The sequence below is a fragment of the Lissotriton vulgaris genome, chromosome 3_1, assembly GCF_964263255.1.
Source record: "Lissotriton vulgaris chromosome 3_1, aLisVul1.2, whole genome shotgun sequence".
Classification (NCBI taxonomy): domain Eukaryota; kingdom Metazoa; phylum Chordata; class Amphibia; order Caudata; family Salamandridae; genus Lissotriton; species Lissotriton vulgaris.
In genome coordinates, this window is record NC_141689.1 from 1,165,019,977 (window position 1) to 1,165,041,359 (window position 21,383).

The window sequence follows — 21,383 nt, forward strand, 5'->3', positions numbered from 1 at the left end:
GGGGCTATACATATCAATAGATACCCTATCCCAAACAATCCCATCAGCAGCTGGAACAGCTGTAATGTTCAGCAAGGAAAGGTCTCTTCATCCTCAGTGTGATGACAAATGTGGTTTAAGAACCAAGTTCACCAGTTGCACTGCAGAGCAGTCTGGGAGGAAATGTTCATTCAGAAGCAAGAAAAAGACTGTCATAAAACCAATCCAAAGGACTGGGAAAAGTAACACAATTGTAATCTAAAGATGTATCCATGGCGAACCAATATATGTCCTCTTCAGCCAAAAATAGAACACATGCAATTTCAGCCTGAAAGGAAGAGGCAGTGGTGGTGGTGGATCTGTGGAATAAGATCAGAAGTCATCAAAGTTGATGAAGTATCCAGAGGCCATCCAATCTGTTTTTGGAAGCTTAGCAGGTTCTGTGGAACTGGGAGATGACTCGATCCATGGTACATTGATGTAGACCATGTTCTTGTCAGGTTTTGGAATGGAGATTTGTGTTTCTGTAGTAGATGACTGTACAATTGTTTTAGTTGGACATTTTTATTTTTAGAGTGCTTTACATGAGCACCAGTTTCGTTACACAAGGACACATTCATTTTGTTAGGCACAGGGAGATTAAGTGATTTTCCCAGACTCACAGGATGTGGAGCGTCCCTGCCGAGACTCAAACCAGGTTCCCCAGCTTCGAGATCGACCGCTCTAGTCATAAGGCTACATCCTCTCCCCAACATACTTAGTTATTGCTGTCTCACATTCGAGAAATGATACTTTTTTAGGTAGCAAAGCTTCCATCTAAACTTCCTATGTGGTAGCGACAGGAGCAAGATAGTTACCCTGGAGTCTATGAGGTCACTTTTAAGTACCGGACACATAGTGTGGTTTGATCAGATCAATGGAGACAAATCTTTCGGCTTGGTGACCGGCAAGGGGTGGAAGTAGTACAGTTCTGGTACCTTCAACAGCCAGGACAGGTACATGTGCTCTCTAAGATGGCTCAAACTCTTTCTTGTCCACAATTGAATCCCTGACCCGATCCCAAACATTTGGGATCCAGCCAAACCTCACCAGGACTACCTTTGACTTCTCTAGTGGTGGAACGTTTTACCTGGACGTTGCTTTGTTTTTTTGTTTTTGTTTTTAAAACTTTATTGTGCAAAACAGAAAAATTACAGGTATGGGCCTACAACCCAGGGGCCGCCCGCTACTGTTTGTCAAATAAATACACAGTCAGTAAGGCAGCAGCTGACCCCGGTAGGTCCAGCAGAAGTACAGGATACACTTTCGGCAACACAGGATGTATGCAGGATACACGATTTTTAATTTTTATAAAGGAACAAAGAGAAAAAAGAGAACAAACAACTCAAGGCGAAAAACATGATAAAATAAGTCGAGCTCAGACACTGGGGACCTACCATAACAGATAGGGAATCAGAAGGACGTTGGAGAGAACCAATGGGGGAGGGGAGGCAGTGGGAAAGTCAGGACAATCGGATAAGGAATATGGTGATCGAGGAACCTCAGAGGTCAGGGGGACAGAGAAGCGTCTGGGATATCTACGAGGGGGTGTACAGATGTTTCCTCGGTACGCGTTCCATTGGCCCCAAATTGTACTCCACGCCCTAGGCTTGCCCCTAGCCAAATATACCGTCTTTTCCCTGAACATGCACCAATCCATGTTCTCCTTCCATGTCGACACGGTGGGAGGCCGTTGAGAACCCCAGAGATGTGCGATGTCCCTTTTGGCAATCATGTTCCCAAGCGCCGCCCACCGGGTCCGGGCGACGTTGTAGTCATTAGGCTCCCACACATTCAACAAACATCTTCGAGCCTCAGGCAACAGAGCGACCCCGGTGACGCACTCCATCGCAGTATGCACACGGCGCCAATACGTAGCGACCTCATGGCACTCCCAGAGGATGTGAAGAAAAGTGGCACTCATTCCACAACCGCGCCTACACAACCCATCCGACGAAAAACCCATGGCAACCAAACGAGGACCAGTGACATACACGCGGTGAAGAATTTTAAGCTGGACAAGGCGGAGACGGGCCGGAATGGCAACCTCTTTAGGGGAGGATAGTGCAGACTGAGGCGCACAAGAAGATCTGTCCGATTGTTGAACAACTTTTTATAGATCAAGGAAATCGTACTATCGGGCAGATGACCATCAAGTATACGATCCTCAAGCGGGGAAGATTCAGGGACCACGGTACCAGCCGTGAAGACCGACAATAAAGCATGACGCACCTGTGCATATCTGAAGAACTTCCACTCACTCAACTCATATTCACTCTGCAGCTCCGCGAATGATTTCACCGCGCCTTTCACCCAGAGATCGCCCACTCTACTAAGTCCAATCGTGTCCCAGTTCTCAAAACCTTTCGTCGTCCAGAGGCATCCCAGTCATTCCGAAGCAAACAAAGGGGTCGCCTGCGTCAGTCGATCATTCCACCCCATAGCCACATTAGCATCCTTCCATACACGCACTGCAATTTTAGTGGGTCCCGTGAGGTTCCTCCCCGCCATCCGAGAGTAGAGTGCTCTGTTAAAGTCGCCACCGGGCAACAGGTATTTATCCATAGCATACGCTGGATTCAGCCCAAGAGCGTATGTAACATGGTTAATGGCGGACAACTGGGAGGCCCAATAATACCTCCTGATGTCCGGGAGTGCTATACCCCCATCATACCAGGGGAGGGTTAGTTTTGAGAGAGCAATGCGCGCTCGACCATCCCAAACAAGTCTCCTCTGTAGTCCCTCCACCTCCCGAAAGTAGCGCGCTGGAATGATATCAAAGGAGTTCTGAAGTGCATAGAGAAATCGGGGTAGGGACATCATTTTAAACAGCGCCGCTCTACCAAGTGGGGACAGCGGCAGTCTACGCCAACGGTCCACATCAAGCTTCAAGCGCCAGAGAGGAGGAAGGAGATTATGCTCTTAACGGGCAGCCGAGTCCAACGATACGTGAACCCCTAAATATTTGAAGCCAGTATGAGAAATTTGAATGGGGAACCTGGTAGGCAAGGGAGGAAGACCACCAGAGATGACATATACACACGACTTAGACCAGTTGATAATCAACCTGGAGTTTTTGCCAAAGGAAGTTAGGACGTCAAAGAGGACGTTGAGGGACTTGCGAGGGGAGGTAAGATACAGAAGAATGTCGTCTGCATACAACGACACCCGGTCTTCAAAGTCAGGGGTCCAACGAATGCCCTTTATCGGGGGTTCCCATCGGAGCCAGGCAGCGAGAGGTTCCAGGGCAAGAGCAAAGAGCAGGGGGGACAACGGACACCCCTGTCTAGTACCCCTCCCAAGAGCGAAGGACTGGGAGACTCTACCGTTAACAACCACCTGAGCCAGCGGATCCGCATATAGTAGCCTCACCCAACTAATGAATCCCGCACCAAAGCCAAACTTTTCAAGAGTGGCCCAAAGATACGGCCACTCTATCGTATCAAAGGCCATCGTGGCGTCTAATGAAGCCAAGATGGCCGGTTCGGACAGAAGCTCCGCCCTCGCGAGAACACCATGAAGGCGACGCAGGTTTAGAGCAGTGTTCCGGTGCGGGATAAAGCCAGATTGATCCGGATGGATCAGGTCACAAATAACAGTGAGGAGGCGGTTGGCAAGAACCTTAGCGAGAACCTTAGGCTCAGCGTTTAGTAGGCAGATAGGCCTGTATGAGGCACAACGGTCACGAGGTTTGCCCTCCTTAGGAATTACCACTATAGTGGCCAGGCGCGGATCAATAGGAAGATATCCAAGATCACGCGACTCCATAAACATATCACGGCGGTACGGTGCGACCTTGTCTGGGCGGAGTTTGTATAATTCAATGGGCAGGCCATTTGGCCTCATGGCTTTGCCAGAACGGAGGGAACGAATGGCAGTCGCTATCTCATCGACCGACAGCGATGTCTCCATACTCTCCCGATCCTCTTCGGGCAGGCAGGGCAGCGCGATGTCCCTCAACAAAAAACAAAAAACAAAAAACAAGAGTCATCCTCGTCCCTGTCGGACACCAGGGAGTAGACCACACGAAAATAGTCAGCAAAACTTTCCACAATCTCACCAGGGTCAGTCACCTCCACACCATCAGGATTCTGAATCACAGGGACAACACGATTCGCTCTCTCCTTCTTATCGAGCCAGGCAATCAGCTTACCCGCCTTGTCACCAACGTCATACAATCTACCTTGCTGTTCTCTGTGTCTTGGCGGCCTCTGTCACAAGGGATTTATAATCAAACTGTTTCAAGCTAAGGGCGTGGAGTTTGTCCCGGGTGACACCCGTGTCCAGGTCGTCTTCTATATCCAATATTTCAGCCTCCAGACTCTCGACCTCCCCATCCCTCGCTTTCTTAGTCTCTGCTATTAAGGATAGGGCGTGTCCGTGAATAACAGCCTTAAAGGCTTCCCACAGGGACACCGAGGACGAGACAGACCCCTCATTCTCCAGGAAGTAGTGGTCAAGTGACTTCGTAAGGCTGGCGCTGGTCTTGGGGTTGCGCAAGTGCCAGGGGTTGATAGGGGCGACCCGTCCTGCAGTATGTGGACCCATATCAAAAAGAAGCAAAACAGGAGAGTGATCCGAGATACCCCGGGCCAAGTGGCTAATTTCCCCAATGTAGGAGGACTGGACAGCAGGCATAAGTAAGTAGTCTAGCCTGGAGAGACTCCCATGAGCACCAGAGTGAATGGTGTAGTGACATAGCATCGGGTGCATTAGTCTCCAGGAATTCACCAGACCAAAGGTGTCCAGGAACCCACCTAGCCATGATTGAGACGCGGGAAGGTCCCTGGGGGGGTGACGATCCAAATTGCCGGAAAGTACCGAATTGAAGTCCCCGCCCACAAGGAGAAGACCGTCAGGGAGCCCCAGCATCAGCCGACCAACTTCTGAGAAATTAGAGGTCTGGAGGCCTGGGGGTACATAAACCGAAACCAAAGAGAGAGTCTTACCCTCCCACCTACCAGTGAGGGCGGCGTAGCGCCCCCTGTCGTCAAGAGTGACGTTATCAATCTCAAGAGGGAGGGAAGACTGGATCAGAATACCCACACCCCTAGAACCAGTGGTGAATCCGGAATGTGCAACCAATCGTTAACCCCATCTATTCATCGCGTGACACACATTGCTAACTAGGTGCGTCTCCTGCAGGAATACCACATCAGGGGACAAACGTCGCAAATATTGCAGAACAACACCCCATTTTATACGATCATTCAAACCATTGACGTTCCAAGATATAAGTTTCAGCCCACTACCCCCCATTGCCAAACATGTTGCATGGGGTTCCCCATGAAGAGCAGGACATCAGGATCAGAGAAAGAACCAATACGCCGCCTTGAGAAAGAAAAACACAAACACAAACACCCCCCATCCCCCAACTAGAACCCGTTTCAACTCCCCCCTCCCTGCACCCCTGCAGAAGACTAAAAAGCCACCCCAAAATGCAGTGTGCCTGTCGCCCTAACAACCCCATTCTACAAAAAGACCCCGGAGGAGGAAAGAGGCCCATTCCCACCCACCACCCAAATGTGGACTACTACAAGGCGAATGCAAAAATCTTACGATGAGTAAGAATAACCCGGGGCATTCTTAGGCACAAAAGTGTGCAGAATATAAGTAAATGCAAGTAATCCAAGGTAGAGTATATAGTTTACTCAATGCATGTAGCAAGTTTTTTACATGATTGCCCAATATTCCATCATATTAACATCATATGGTGAAATTATAGAAGCATATCCATCATTGTTTGTCCATAGTAGATATATAAATCACTATTTCCACAATATGTTAAATCCCCGATGCATTTCGCACTGGAGAGCGCTTCTTCGGGGGGTCTAGAAAGGTAAAAGGAACATATATGTAACGATACTAGATCACAAGAGCCAGAGGAGTAAAAGAAATAGCTAGGATGAAAGTGATAGTCGTGCATATTACAAATAAGGATGAAAACGGGAATCCTAAGTGCAAATAACCGGAAAAGTTGAGTGAAGGGGCAGAGTCTAATAATACTGGTGCCTACTAGAAAGCGGGTACACGTGTAAGAAGTGAGTCCAGTGCAAGATTAATGAAGGTTATATACATTAGAACGTACAATTATAGTAGAAGGGTGATACACAGTCCAGTAATGGAAATAAGGAAAAAATGGTCATAACGAAGAAGCCCATAGTCACGATGGAAATAATAACCGTGATAGACCCAAAGGTCCCATGTAAGTTTAACCAAACAAGATGCCCTACCGGCAATTATACAAACGTAATGGAATTAAAACGAACTAAATAAGTCCTCACCGGTAATTGTGGAAAGAAGGTGCATCGGTGAAACCGTAACGTGGAGAAAGCCCGGTACCGGCTGTCCGTGAACCCGGAAGACGCCGCGCATGCGTGGTGCAAAGGAATATTCACAAAGATAGATAAGCATGGAAAAAAGACTTTACGTATGCAAACCGCGCAGTGCTTCGCAGAAGAAGACAGCATGTGAAACTCCCAAGGATTGATCATAAAATAAAATAAAATTAAAAGCTGTTACAAAAAAGTAGAATTATGTAATGACGTGCGTGTAAAATATGAGAAGAGAAAATTGAAGAATAAAGAGTAAAGAAATAAATAAGAAAGTAAAGATGTGTAGTGAGAAAAGAATAGGATGGTCAAGTCAAACAAAAAGTATGAGAAAGGTGAAACGTTACATGTATAAGATGCAATATACAAAATATAATAGAATAAAATAAGTGTAAGCACAATGTGTGAAAAGGCGGGACTGGATAGTCAAGAACATGTTAATCAAAAACATATTGGTCACAGCAGTAAGAGAGATCAAATAACACGGATTGGATATAGAGTACAACTGTCAGATATTCACAGGTGGCAACTAAATTCTAGTCTTTCATTTAATCCTTTTGGCTGGATAGCCTGCAAGCGATACATCCAATATAATTTGCGTTGAAGAAGGTGTTTACTATTGTCTTTGTGAGGCTTTTTTTCTATGGTTTCCAAAATTAGAAACCGAATTTGACTGGGATTGTGTGACTGTTGTATGAAATGTGCAGCAATGTTTGACTTCAAATTTTTTGTTCGGATAATGCTCCGTTGTTCATTCAACCTTACTTTGATTTTCCACAATTACCGGGTGAGGACTTATTTAGTTCGTTTTAATTCCATTACGTTTGTATAATTGCCGGTAGGGCATCTTTTTTAGTTAAACTTACATGGGACCTTTGGGTCTATCACGGTTATTATTTCCATCGTGACTATGGGCTTCTTCGTTGTGACCATTTTTTCCTTATTTCCATTACTGGACTGGGTATCACCCTTCTACTATAATTGTACATTCTAATGTATATAACCTTCATTAATCTTGCACTGGACTCACTTCTTACACGTGTACCCGCTTTCTAGTCGGCACCAGTATTATTAGACTCTGCCCCTTCACTCAACTTTTCCGTTTATTTGCACTTAGGATTCCCGTTTTCATCCTTATTTGTAATATGCACGACTATCACTTTCATCCTAGCTATTTCTTTTACTCCTCTGGCTCTTGTGATCTAGTATTGTTACATATATGTTCCTTTTACCTTTCTAGACCCCCTGAAGAAGCGCTCTCCAGCGCGAAATGCATCGGGGATTTAACATATTGTGGAAATAGTGATTTATATATCTACTATGGACAACCAATGATGGATATGCTTCTATAATTTCACCATATGATGTTAATATGATGGAATATTGGACAATCAGGAAATAAATTGCTACATGCATTGAGTAAACTATATACTCTACCTTGGATTACTTGCATTTACTTATATTCTGCACACTTTTGTGCCTAAGAATGCCCCGGGTTATTCTTACTCATCGTAAGATTTTTGCAATCATTTGGTTACTAGCACCTCAGGATCCAGGAGGTGAACACCCGGAGTACCTATAAGATATATACTTTCGTTTTACCTATTGAATACCCTAACCACATTGGAGTGCTGCGGTCACCCTCATACTTTGGACTACTACAAGGCAACATAAACAGAAAGATAGTACCCAGCTGAGCAAAGTCCAATGTTCAGAAATCAGGGACCGAAGAGTCACTTATGTGTAGGCTCACCACCCTCGGCACCGCCAGGGTGCTCCGTACGATCGCCTCGGCCCGGCAGGGAATCCAACCAGTCACTCACAGTGTCCAGTCGATCAAAAAAGAAGGTCAGTTCCTCATATTCCACACGAAGCCTAGTAGAGAAAAGCATGGCGTACTTAAGGCCCAGGTCCCGGAGACGTCGCTTCACTCCAAGAAAGCCCATCCTTTGTCTTTGCACAAGTTGCGTGAAGTCCGGGAAAAAGTTAATCGAGGAGTTTTCAAATTTCACCGGGCAATGCACTCTCGATGCCTGCAAGATCGCATCACGGTCTCTAAAATGAAAAAGTCTCGCAATGATAGGCCTCGGAGGGGCACCCGGCTTGGGTTGTCCGCCCGGGACTCTGTGTGCACGCTCGACCGCAAAGAATTTACTCAAGCCAGAGGGGGCAAGATGGGTGAGGATCAGATCCTCGACCAGGAGATCCACCGAGTGAGTCTCGGGGTTTTCTGGGACCCCAATGACGCGGATGTTATTGCGTCTTGCCCTGTTTTCATAATCCTCCAGCCGATGGGACATTTGGTCATTCACCGATTTTAAATTCCCAAGTTCAGTTTGAAGTTCCACCACATCGGCCGTAAGGCTGGAGGTCTTCAGATCGAGTGATTTGACCTTTTTGTTAATTTTAGACAAGTCGGCCCTGATCAGAGTGACATCCACGGCAACCATGTCAATTTTGCTAGCCAGGGCCTCGTATTGCTGGCCGATGGTTTCCCTCATGCCGGTGATGGCGCCCATAATGTCCTGCAGGGACAACTCAGCAGGAACGGAAGGGTCGTCTCGGGCGTCCTCCGGGGTACGACTGGAAAGCCCAGTGGAGCCTTTGGCTTGGGTATACCGATCCATAACATTTGTCTGGACCGGTCCACCACGAAGAGACGTTTTGGTCTTCCGCTTCTCGGCATCACCCCTGCCCACCATACTGGAAACTGCTCCCCGGAGGGGCCCACGCAACCTGGTGAAAATGGCCGCTGACAGTCCGGGCGCCAACAAGACCACGAGAGCTGGCTCGTAGGACCAAAAAAAGGCACGATGTAATTCAAAAGGGATGAAATGAGGAAACAGTTCAGACACTAAGTGGGGCTGGACTGGTCCCCAGCCGGGCGAAATGGTCTCTCAATCAGACCCTGCGGGGATCCGGGAACGAAATCGAAAGTAGAGATGCAGCCACCAGGGAGGCCCCACTGCCGTTGTTGTTCAACTCCGTCCCGGATCCGCAAGTAGCCAAGGCCCCGGCACAGCCTCAAGGTGGGCCAGAAAAGTTCAGAGTGCCATAACTTTGGTCGCCGATGTCCGATTTCAATTCGGAGAAGAGTTATGGACTCAGTTGAGGTTCATCTTCGAAGAACTGAAATCAGGATACCCTCAGGATAAATTGCAAGGAGCGGCGAGGGTCCGGGGAGCTCTGTGCTCACGCGACCATCTTGGATGCCCGCTAAGCTCCTCCTCGGACGTTGCTTTGTTGATCCCGGAATTCATTCAGTTCCTGTAAAACAGCCAAACATTTATTGATGTCAAATGGTGATTCTGCCGCCACTGGGCAGGGATTGTCATGAGCTGGGACCCACATCTTTACCCCAAACAGGATTTTATAGGAAGTTCGACCTCCAAGGGATTTTCTCAGCATGTTATTGATAACCCTGGGCTGTGAACTCCACCCCGTTTGCGGACTCTTATACACTCTGAGGTCCGCGGAGCACGCAGAGTTCCCAAATACTCCGCAGAGTAGAGTTTTTTCTTTGTTTGAACACATCAGCATCAAGTTGGTGAGCACAAGTGAGGAAAATCCAACTCCCGGCGAGATTTTTTCTTGTTCTTGCTCTCTCCAAAGCCTAGTTGTGGAGCAAGGAAAATCAAATTCCTGGTAAGATTTCTCAACGCGGGTGGTCGGGTTACTCAATGCAAGTGGTCATGGCAGACCGAGACCACTCTTGTTGTGAAAGCTTCCGTTTGCATTTAGAAAGCTGCCACTCGAGTAGAAAGTCTACTCGAGGAGCAGAAAGTAAGTAGCGCCCTCTTGTGATGTGCATGGTGCCGTTCACAATGGTTTTAAGGGTGTGGGACAAGCACCCGGTGCTCAAAATCACTGCTAACAGCATAACCCTAACATACTCTGCTGCACGTGGAACTCCATGGATTGTAGCTGCAGAACTCTATAAACCCCACCCAGGGTTAGTTATTGAGTGCCTTCCCGGATCCCAAATGGGTGATGGACCCAACTGCAAACTTTTGCCTCGTACCCTTGCTGTTAAAGACTGCTTTAAGTCAAGGTTTGTTCTCTCAATAATCTAATTTCTCTCAGGATGGTATAGAGATGAGAAACACAGGGTCACACCTGAACATCCCATGGCCTCTTTGTGAGCCCAAGAGCTAAATCTCAGACCCTGGTCAGAATGTAATGTGTCAACTGTGTAAGTTGATCTAAAGACTCACAGATCCTTTATAACAGGTTGTGCGTCAGCAGACCACTGTGGATATACCCACAGGAATTGAGAGCAGGAATTCACTGCTACCAAGACGTACTTGTAAACCTCTTGTGAATGCGGAGGTCCACAATCGTCCAGATAGACATAGGCCAGTGGCTTGTTTGAAACAAGTAGAGGTGTCTGGGATTGACGCAGTATGGTGGAACGCTTCAACTGCTGTCAGATGTTGATTTAAGGATGAAGTTCTTGGTCTGTTTGTAAAGACCTGGCCACCAATAGTGCTGCTATATTAATGAAACTGTAGCAGCCAACCCAGCATGTGCAGAAGCTAGAGCCTTGTGTGCAGCTAGTAATAACCCAAATCTGTGATCAGTGTTTGGTATAACTCTAACCCCGAATCCAGGAATGTGAGAATATGTTAAGTTCTGTGCATCTAACTTGTAGGAGTACTTGAGTGGAAAGCCTTTAGCCAGGTGTATGCCATCGTATTGACAGCTACCAAGATGTCTCTACCTATTCTTGTGCTAGAATGAGTAAACCTAGCAACTGCAGCAATGTGAACTGTTGCTTTTGCGGCTTCATCAGCCATGGAATTCCCTGTAACGTGAACGCCAACACATTGATGACTCAATGTGCAGATTACATGAGTTTGTGGTAATCAATCTTTCAGCTTTGCAACATGTTACCAAGGCAGCTTGTGCTTTATTGTACAATCCTGAATCCGTTCTGGCTCCCATAGTGTAGATCTTAAATATATTAATGGAGACTGTAATGCAAATCACACACAATAAATGTGGGGAATCCAGAATCCGTATTTCCTAGTGCCGGAATTAGAGCCTTTAGGTCTTCCAGCAAAGCTGTGCAGTTCCCAAGCGACGGCTTTTAGGTTTTCTCAGAATGCAATTCACCATTTTGCAGGCATCCTTTCACAATTGCTCACGTTGCTGAGTATTGATGCTTTGCTCCTGCGGAATGCTGGGAAGAACCATCAGTATATATGATGTAATCATACTGATCTATAGCCATTATTTCATTAAGCAGAGTATATTCTTGTTTGCACTGCAGAAAAGCTTGTGTTTGCAGTGTAGAATTAAATCTATAGTCTATATCTGTTCCGGCGAGTGAGTTAGCCCATTGTATTCATTGTGGATGTCTTATCTCATGCTCGCGAGAATGAGATAAGGCGTCTGTGCAGAAATATCACGATTGATGCTTACAGTCGTGGTGAGCAAAAAAACTCACCTTTGGAGTAGTAATTTTATTTCCTGAGCTCCCCGGCAGCTGGTATGAGCAAAGCAAGCTGCGCGAGGTTTACATTGAGCAAGTGTCCAGTAGTGGCGTGGCAGCAAATTGTGTGGCCCTGAAGAATCTCCCAAATTATTAAGGCAGAGAAACATGTCGGTGTTAGGTAATGGTTTGCTAGAATAGCTACCAGCCTTTTTAATTCAACAGATAACACCTATTTTTCAATAAACTTGCGAAGGGGCGTACCTGTTGATTTTAAGCACTTTTGTTTGTCATAAGCAGATTTCCTCTGCTACCACGTTTTCTTGCACTTTTTGGTCTGTTGTTTTGGACACATTTTCTTTTGAACCGAATGATGACCAATGATGAGAAAGGGGCCCAGCCTGGAGTTTACATACCAGTTTCCCCGTCGGTGGTGTTCCCGTGAGGTGTCATTCGGCTCATCACACATTTTTTTATCCCTATGTGTTGTACACTTGGCATTTATTTGGGTTCCAGACAGATGTTTGGGTTGGCTCTATGTGACTGTCAAAGAATTTTTGGCCATTGGGTTTCCCTTTTATGATTCAAAAATCTGGACGCCCTGCAGTACAACATCCCCGTATAAAATATAAAACATAGGGGAGTATAACGGTGATCAGGACTTTTTGACTGTTCCGTTATAAATATTACTGACATAACCCACGTCCTCAAGACAGGATTTCTGTTGTTGGCAGTGGAGTCAGGACAATTATGCTTTTACCCTGAGCCAGGGTACTCTCTCTCCCTCCACAGTACTACTGTTAATATTAGCTGTGATACATGTCATATGTACTACACTGTACACTGCACGCTATATGTGAAGCAAAATTTCTCTTGCCTGCCTACTGTATGACTGAATAATTTTCAATAAAAGGAATTACCAAAAAACCTTTACCAGTCTTAGTACATTTGTAAAACCCTATGCCTGCCAATAACCTTAATGGAAGGCACCAAAAGCCATACAATTGACCTTTCCATCAGAACTAAAGGAAACATTGAATCTGCAACACGCTTAGAATTGTGAAATATGCATCCTTGAGATCTATTTCACCATTTAGTCTAGTTCCTGTAACATATCCTACAAAAAATCAATTTCTACCATCTTGAAATGTCTTAAGTTACGAAATATTTCAAATCCCCCATATTTATAACAGGTCTCCAACCCTTGTTGTTCTTCTGCACAAGGAACAGCATGCTTATGAACCCTACCTGAATGTCTTCCAACTTTACTATTGCTATCTTTTCTAACATCTGTGAAATCTCCCCCAACACCACCTTCTCTAACTCTGCCTTAAAACATAATTCCCTTGGTGCTCTTTCTTGACTTGACTACGCACTGAATTCTATCTGATAACCTGCTTTGGAAGCCAACACCCAAGGATATTTTGTAATCTTTCTCTATTGATCCAGTTGAAATTGCAACCTTTCTCCCACCTTTGCCTGGATAAAACCAGAAGAAATCCTCATACTCACCTTGTCTTGAATTAGAACCTTGGTTTTGAGCCCTTGATGATCTAACTCTACCCCCTCTTCCGCTTTGGGGGAAAAACAGACATTCCCTGGTTTGCTCTGAAAGATCCTCTGCCTTGGTATACTGAATATGGTGCCTTATATTATCAACAGCTGAGAGGCTGCCCTCTCCTCCCAGCCCTTCCATATAAATTACTTTGTGCTTTAGACAAAGGTGTAAAGGTTTGCACATACTTTCCAATTTACTTACCATTCCTTCTCCAAACTACAAACCTTCTCACTGGATTTCCTCTTAACCAAATACCCTCATTTTGTACTAATGTGCATCAGTACTGCCTTCCGTCTCTCTGCAATGAGACTAGCATATGCATTTCCTAAAAATCAAATAGCACATTGGCTCCATCCCCTAAGTAGATTAATATCAAAATCTGGCCCCTTTAAATAAGCTTTGTCAAACAAATCAAACATTCTTGCTAATGGACCAAGAACATCCAGATGCTTAGCCTCACATTGTTCCAATGATCTTTCCAGCCCTTTCTTGGAAACTGTAGCCAGCTTGAAAAGGCAAGGTACTAACTCAGGACCCAGAATAATAGCCATGTTCTCTTTCCCCTCAATCATAGGACAAGAGCATTATTCTTTCATAAATTCCTCTCTAGTTCTTCCATTGGTCTTCTTATCCAAATTCTGAAGTACTCTGCTATATGTTCCAAAGACCACCAAACTGAACTCCTATGGTATCGTATCTCTTTAGGGTCAAACAGTTTCTGTCCAAAAGAATCTCTGACCATTCTCCTGTCTTTTCTCTTTGATCTCTTTGATCCAGATTACGAATAGTGTGCTAACAGCATTACCAGAGGTTTCATTAAAATACGCATAAGTTAAACACTACACATATAGCTACAAGTTGTTTAGCGCATGCGTAAAGTACTAAATGCATTAAAAACGCTACACAAAATTATAGCATGTTTAAAATACTTCATGCAATGTTTACCGTAGGTGGAAGAAAACCATAAGTTGTGTCAATGAATGTGGTAAAATACACCTATTCACAAGTTGACCAAGGATATTTAGGGCTGACCCAGAAAAAGTCTGTCCAGCCACCAACTGACAACTGATAGTTGGTACAGATGCAGTCATGCAGTTTATGGCACAGGTATTTGAATGCAGAAGATGTCTATGCTGTGAATCAGAATCCGTCATGTGTTGTGGCTGTTCCTTTAGAGTATCCCTGATTTGAGGAATAGCAGCATGTTACTCAACCTGTTTCTGGAAAGCTTCTAATTGCTGCAGTTCTTCTTCAAATTTTGTTATGCATTGGAATAGCACTTCATACATTTTACTTGATGCTATGTCATGGTGCAGATCTTCATTCCTTTGTATGTCCACTTTTTCAAATGATGGAGAGCTGAAATTGTCATCATTTGTTTGCATGCCAATGGTGAATTCTTGTTCTTGATCAGTGTTAATGATTTGCACTGGGAACATTTCCTCAGGTGGAATTAGCCCCCCACTCTGATTGCTATTGTATTTATACATACATTTCAGGAAACCATCCAATAGTTTTTATATTTAACAATTGTTGTATGTATGAAATTATGCATATGCTATAATGCTGAGATTTTTTATCATTTGTGTATAATCATGTATCGATTTTATCAAACAGTATGTTTTGTGTGAAGAATTAAATTGTATCCCATGTGTAAAAACAGTAGTTGATTATCATTATTTTTGTGTGGCAAATGCCAATTCTCATGTGCTAGCAGGTATTAGAAATTTGCCTGGGTATTCTATTCACATACATACAGTATTTTATTACATAATTCTTTAAAGTGGTTGCTGCTCAGAAGTGATGTATAGAATGTAATGCATAATACTAGCCTCCTGTCTTGCCATAAACTTCTTTCAGAAAAAATCCTAGCATGAAATCTATAGCCACAAATAGTGATCTGGTATTCTGCTTTCATACCTCTATCGAGATTTCAACAGTTTTACATTGAAGAGTATTAGACAAAAAGTTTGGTTAAAATGCTCAATAGACTAGAACCCTTGAGTGGTGGTGGTCATCACTATGGTATTCCATTTTTCAGGACTGGTGAGAATAATTTGGTAGTTATGGTTCAGTTGCATTTTACTTTTAAAAGTATTTAATTAATCACTAAATATTGTGACCAGTAGATCAATCTGCAAAAAACAAACCCTCTAAATAATTATATTGCTGATGCTTCAAAATTGTGTGCTGGATGGCTAGTAGAGGGACTCCAACTCTTGTATGTCCCACTAAGACTCACAGTTGTCTCGCACCTTGCTCTATACTCCGAGGTCCATATTTATTAAGGTTTTGCACTGGTGCTCATGCAATGTAATGTGACAGAGAGGATATTGTGAATTTTTGTACCTGTGAGTGTATTGCTAAATTGTGTTGTGTCTCGTGAGTTCTAGTTCAAACTTTAATAAATGTGGGTGTATAAAAATCTGAAAACTCCTGCACCTTGCATGTTTGTAAAGTTTTATGCACTTCCTTTGGTACTATCTTTTTGTTTGTGTCCTTATTTTACCTATTGTGTCTAAGAAGAACAAGCCTTAATTTTTCTCATCTCCCTTTGGAGTGTATTTACAAGGACATTACGGAACTACGGAGCTGCAGCGAAATTTGCAGCTCCATGCTCTGCCATTTCCAAAATGCAGGGATGCGCCATATTTACAAAAATACAGCACATCTTGTGCTCTCCCTAGCACTGCTGCTAAAGATAGCTGCCTAGCGCCATTGCACACACCCTTGCGGCATAGTGCAAGGGTGCCTGCGTTGCAGGGAATGATAATTTATGTTCAGGAAAGTGCCCCTTCCTGCACCTAAACAATCAATAATGACATTGTGTTACTTCTATATGTGCTGCATTTTGCAGCACACATAGAAGTAGAACATCACAATTATGAAATGATTGTTTATGAGCAGAAAGGGACACCTTCCTGCACATAAACAATAATTAGTGGCATTTGTCTCTTTCTATGTTTTCTGCAGAATGCAGCACACATAGAAAAAGCAGAAAAGAGGAACAATAAAAGTATTTCTCCTTGTTGTGCCATTTTAATGCCTGCTATTGCATGGCGTTCATTTGTGGTGCTGCTTCAGATTTACAACTCCTTTTAATTCTGGGGCAGCGTCAAAAAGCAATGAGTGTTGCAGTGGAATATCCACAACGACACCCTTTGCACTACTCCTTCTTGCGTAGACCTGCTTGAAAGGGTACCATATTTACAAAGTGGCATTAGGCCACAAAAAACTGGCTTAACACCACTTTTCAAATATAGTGCAGGACATTGTGCCACTGGAACATGAAAAAAGTAACATTCCAGTGACACGATCCTCTTGTAAATATTCTCCTTTATATTTTTCTTGTTTTCTACTTAGGTAACTCCCTGAGCTCCAATCCTCCCTTTCTACAACCCTTTTCTTTTTCCATTTTTGCTTCTATTTCTATTAGGGAAAACTCAAAAACTATTTTTACTTATGTCACATTAGGGTTGGTATAAAATATCCCATCCTCCAGCCCAACCCATTTACGTATCTTCCTGGGTTAAAAAATGTTTTTAAAGGTTTACTCATCTGTTGCTTATGCCTCTGCAGTTATCTCTGCTCCTACTCAACCTGAGACCTACTTTAATGTAAAAAAGCAAACAAAACAGACTTGCAATGTTTTAGAACTTTTTAAGAAAACACTACCTTTTTGCCTCAGAAATGGTTTATATTTCTACACACCTCATTTTTGTCAAAGGTCAAGTCCATGGGAATTAATATGGGGATCAAATGTGTTGGGAAGCGTGAATACGATGTCAATGAATACCATGATATGTGTAGACCCAACAACGGCCAATAAATGCAATAACAGTGTATGCCATAACCTGTTTAAACAGACAAAAGTGTATCAGCGAAAAAGTTAGCGCCTCGTCTCTCATGCGGTCATCTGGTTCGAAGATTCATGATTGCTAGTTTACTGCTACAAATCAACTCGTACTGCTCTGAACTTACATTTGCACTTTTGTTATAGGTTGGTTTTATTTAATTGCATTTTTTGTCTTTATTTATTATTAATAGATTATTTTGATGAATCAATGTTCTTCGAGCTCATGACCAAGTAGATTGGTTTTCTGTACCACCCCGTGAACACAGATCCCCAAAATTAAGAGTAGATTATTTAAAACATTTCGAGACATTCACAATTTTGTAAAGACCTTAAAACAAACCAGCTACCCAAAACACCATGGAGACTCCACTAGACCACATGCAAGCGAAGGTCACTATTCACACTTGAAGATAAGAGAAACACTGCCTTGAGTGGCACATCTACAGCAGAATACATGCATTTTCCTGGCCAGAGGTGGGAATATATGATACTGACATCATAAAAACTCACGAAAACTTACATCCGGACCAGACAGAGAGCCAAGAGAGAGACATGCAAATGACCCTGTTAAGAATGTGGGCCGACTGTGGGGTGGCCCCAAAATGCATCATGCACAACCATAAGGGTAGCAACAGAAGGGAGGAAGGCTCCAATTCCTCTGAGTCCAGCAGCGAACATGAAGGCTCAGAATGGGGCCTGCCAATCCATAGGGCAGATAGGGAACGTTTGCCAAAAGCCACCAAGGTGCATAGGAGCAAATTCAAACCCCTGGCATCCCTGTACAGCCCTGACGAGGGCCCCATGGTCACAATGCTCATAAGCAAAACACGTACCACATCGTGGTGAATACAGGGGGGCCTGCGTCATGCCTAATGGAAATATCAGTCCCTATATAAAGATACAGGAGATCTCGGTGTCTGTGGCCAAAGTCCTTTTCACAGAACCCCTCGAGATGGAAATAGAAGGAAGCAAGATCATGGAACAGTTGTTGCACTATCCGTCCTTCCCAATCAATATATTGAGACAGGACCTATTGTCCAAATTGAGGATGTCCATCCAATTCACTGAGAATGGAATGATAGCCTGCTCTTCCCCTGGAATATCCCCCCTGGAGTGCAGACCAAAAACATCCACCCACACCTCGGGATGCTAGCCAGGGCAACCCCGGACTGGCAAGCCCTCCTCAAAGGAGCAGTCTGGGGTTATATGCAAAACATTTTAGAATTGTACGGCATAGCATGACAGTGGACTGGCCACCCAAACCATCTCTTGGTAGAAATGGGCAAAGTAGTAGCATGTAGGGAATGCAGGGAACCAGCACCATGGTTCATGAAGCGTACAGGACTATCAAATCCCCCAAGGCCAGGAGTGAGGCTAGTTTGGGGCTACCCAGTTCAGCTCCTGTCACCTCCCTGGTGCCTCTTTGAAGTAGGAGACAGAGCATGTGAAGCAGCACACAGCCAATGGGTGCGTTTCCCACATTACGAGCCCCCTCCCTCTTAACCAATACAGTGCCAAGACAAATTGTGGCAGAGAAGGTGGCATGTCCGGCCATCAGAAGAACGACTCAAGGAATTGTGTCTGCTGGGTGCATGGGAGAAATCCCCGGGCCTGGAGTCGACAGGCTACCTCCGTCATCCCCCACACAGGGGTTTCGTTGGAGTGACCAAGAAACTGGAAAAAGCACCCTCAACAGGGATGTGATGACCACAAACATACAGGTGGCACCTGACTCAGAGACGACGCAGCACAGGGACCCCAGGGCAATCCAACTGAGTGCTCGCACCACAGAGCCAAAAGGCAGATGACCTCAAACTTTCATAGAGTGCCACTACTGTCTCCGAAGACACCCAAGGCTGCCTATTGCTGCCTGAAAGTATACGATGAACAGAATACTCTGTTATCTGGGCCAGCTCCACAGAATCCCTTCATAGAACAAACCCAGAAACCAGAACACCCCAAAAAGGCATTAAATCCAGAACCGCAGTATCAGCGCCCACTTCACACCCATGTAAAGAAACTCACTGAAAACATAAAGAGGAGCAACACAGCTTTAGAAAAATTAAAGTCTTTATTTTCACACAGGAAAACCTCAAGGCAGCCAGGCTATGTCAACCGGGAATCCACACTGGTGCTCACCACCCAGGTGCCCGAGAGGGCCTTGGGCCCCCTATGCTGTTGATCCCCCAGGGAGGGGCTATCTGACCATACCTCAGGGGGAAGACAGTCTGATGAGGGAGCAGGGTGGCCCACACTGGTGCATAAAAGCGGAACCCAGATTCCTTTGCCCAAGTCACTAGGGCACGTCCAGATCGAAAGGACCCCATTCTACAACCTGTTTCAGGCCTCCTTCAAATGGAGGCTCCCTTACAGTTCCAAAATATGACAACTTCAACAGTGCTGGAAGCCAGGCTTCCCAGACATTTGGGGGAGGAGTTTTGAAGAAAGCTGGAGGACTACATCAGCCATGCACAAATCTGGCACAAGTCAGTGAGAAAAAAATCCACCTAGTTTAGCAGCCCGTTAAATTCAATTATTCACTTACTCACAGCACAACAAGCCCCGCCTGCCCACCTGACTCCGATTGAGTGCAGAACATTCAACCTCCTCCTCCTCTCCCCTAAAAGCTTCCAAAAAACATCCAAGGTATGCCTATTGAATAGGCTGGGTAGGAAGCCTCTGCTTAACGCCAAGTGCAGCAAAACTAGAACATCCTTGGTCAGAGGGAGAGGGGAGCAATTGGAGGGAAAGGGTCTCCACTAATTACTTTAATAGCTCACACCCGGGTGCCGGGATAGGCTCGCCAACCGTGCCCACTGGTCAGAATGACATTCATGCAACCTCATAATCGTCCGACCCTAGCAGTGGCCACATCCAAGCCATAAAGACCATAGCCCAGCAAAGGCCACGATGGCCCATTTGGAAAATACATCAAATTTAGTGGCACCACGTGCTTCAGGCGGAGCACATAAAAGTCCCAACGACATCCATGACTCTTGTCAAGGAATGACCACAAACCAACATAGTCCATGCCGTTTTCCCCTGCGGTTTCAACGGGGGTCCACACACAACCTACAGTATCCTTTGCTGCAGTTAGCAATGCCCAAAACCACAGGTAACCGCCCCCTGGGACCAGCACAAAACAGCCCAAAGATTCTATACCCTTACAAAACCCAGTAACTCTACCCAATTACAAAGAAACCTAATTCCATGCCACATGCAGAGACTAAGAGGATGCTCACATGTTAACGTAAACATCAGTCTAAAATTAAACATCCGCCACTCCTCACAATTGCACACTACCCATACAGGTCAAAAGGACACCCCGCACATTTTAAGACAACACACCTTTCAAAGGAGCAGCCAGCAGGTAGAAGTAATGTCCCCAATAAGAGGGAAAACCCCATAATATGAAAAGCCTTAAAAAGTTTAACAGTCACCATTTTCACCAACATTTTCACCAACATTCTAGAACCAACTAAAATTTGATTAAAAACCCTACCATTTGCCCCCCAGTAAAACCATAGAGCATACCATTCAAAAATAAATGCAGAAATGTTCCAAAAATGCCTAATAATGTATTTTTTCTATTCCAAGCTAACCTACAACCAGCAGCTCCTATCCAACAGGCTTGCAATTGGACTGCAAGTGCACCAACACTGACATGGTCTGCCATTCCCTTGATTAAAGCTTTCAAATACTCTTTACAAGGCTGTTCAAGTAACTCAAATACTGAACAGACTTTTGTACCGCACCAGGACAAGACAGCTCTGGCCACCCAGACACTGAACAACAATCAACAGATGACAAACAGCAGATGACAGGCACAGACGACAGACATCTCCCTTGAAGATCACCCTACAGCCTCCAAAATGCTTCCTAAAATATGTGTTTTTGTATTTTTTAAATGGTCTCTCTAGTTTGGGTGCTCTCAAGACTCTCTGGAGCCAACAGCATGCCTAATCTCATGAGCTCTACTTCTACATTCTTGCAATGCATGTGCAAAGACCTCTATCACCTCACATCACATACACCTACACTGAATCAAACACTAGTTTTCCTCACCCACTACACAGCGCACTCCTACACAACACCTGGTATCAGCACATGACCAACGTAGGCATAAAAACTACAAATAGGTTATGTTATAACTGTTCATTGATACCTCACGCCATAGGTGAGATG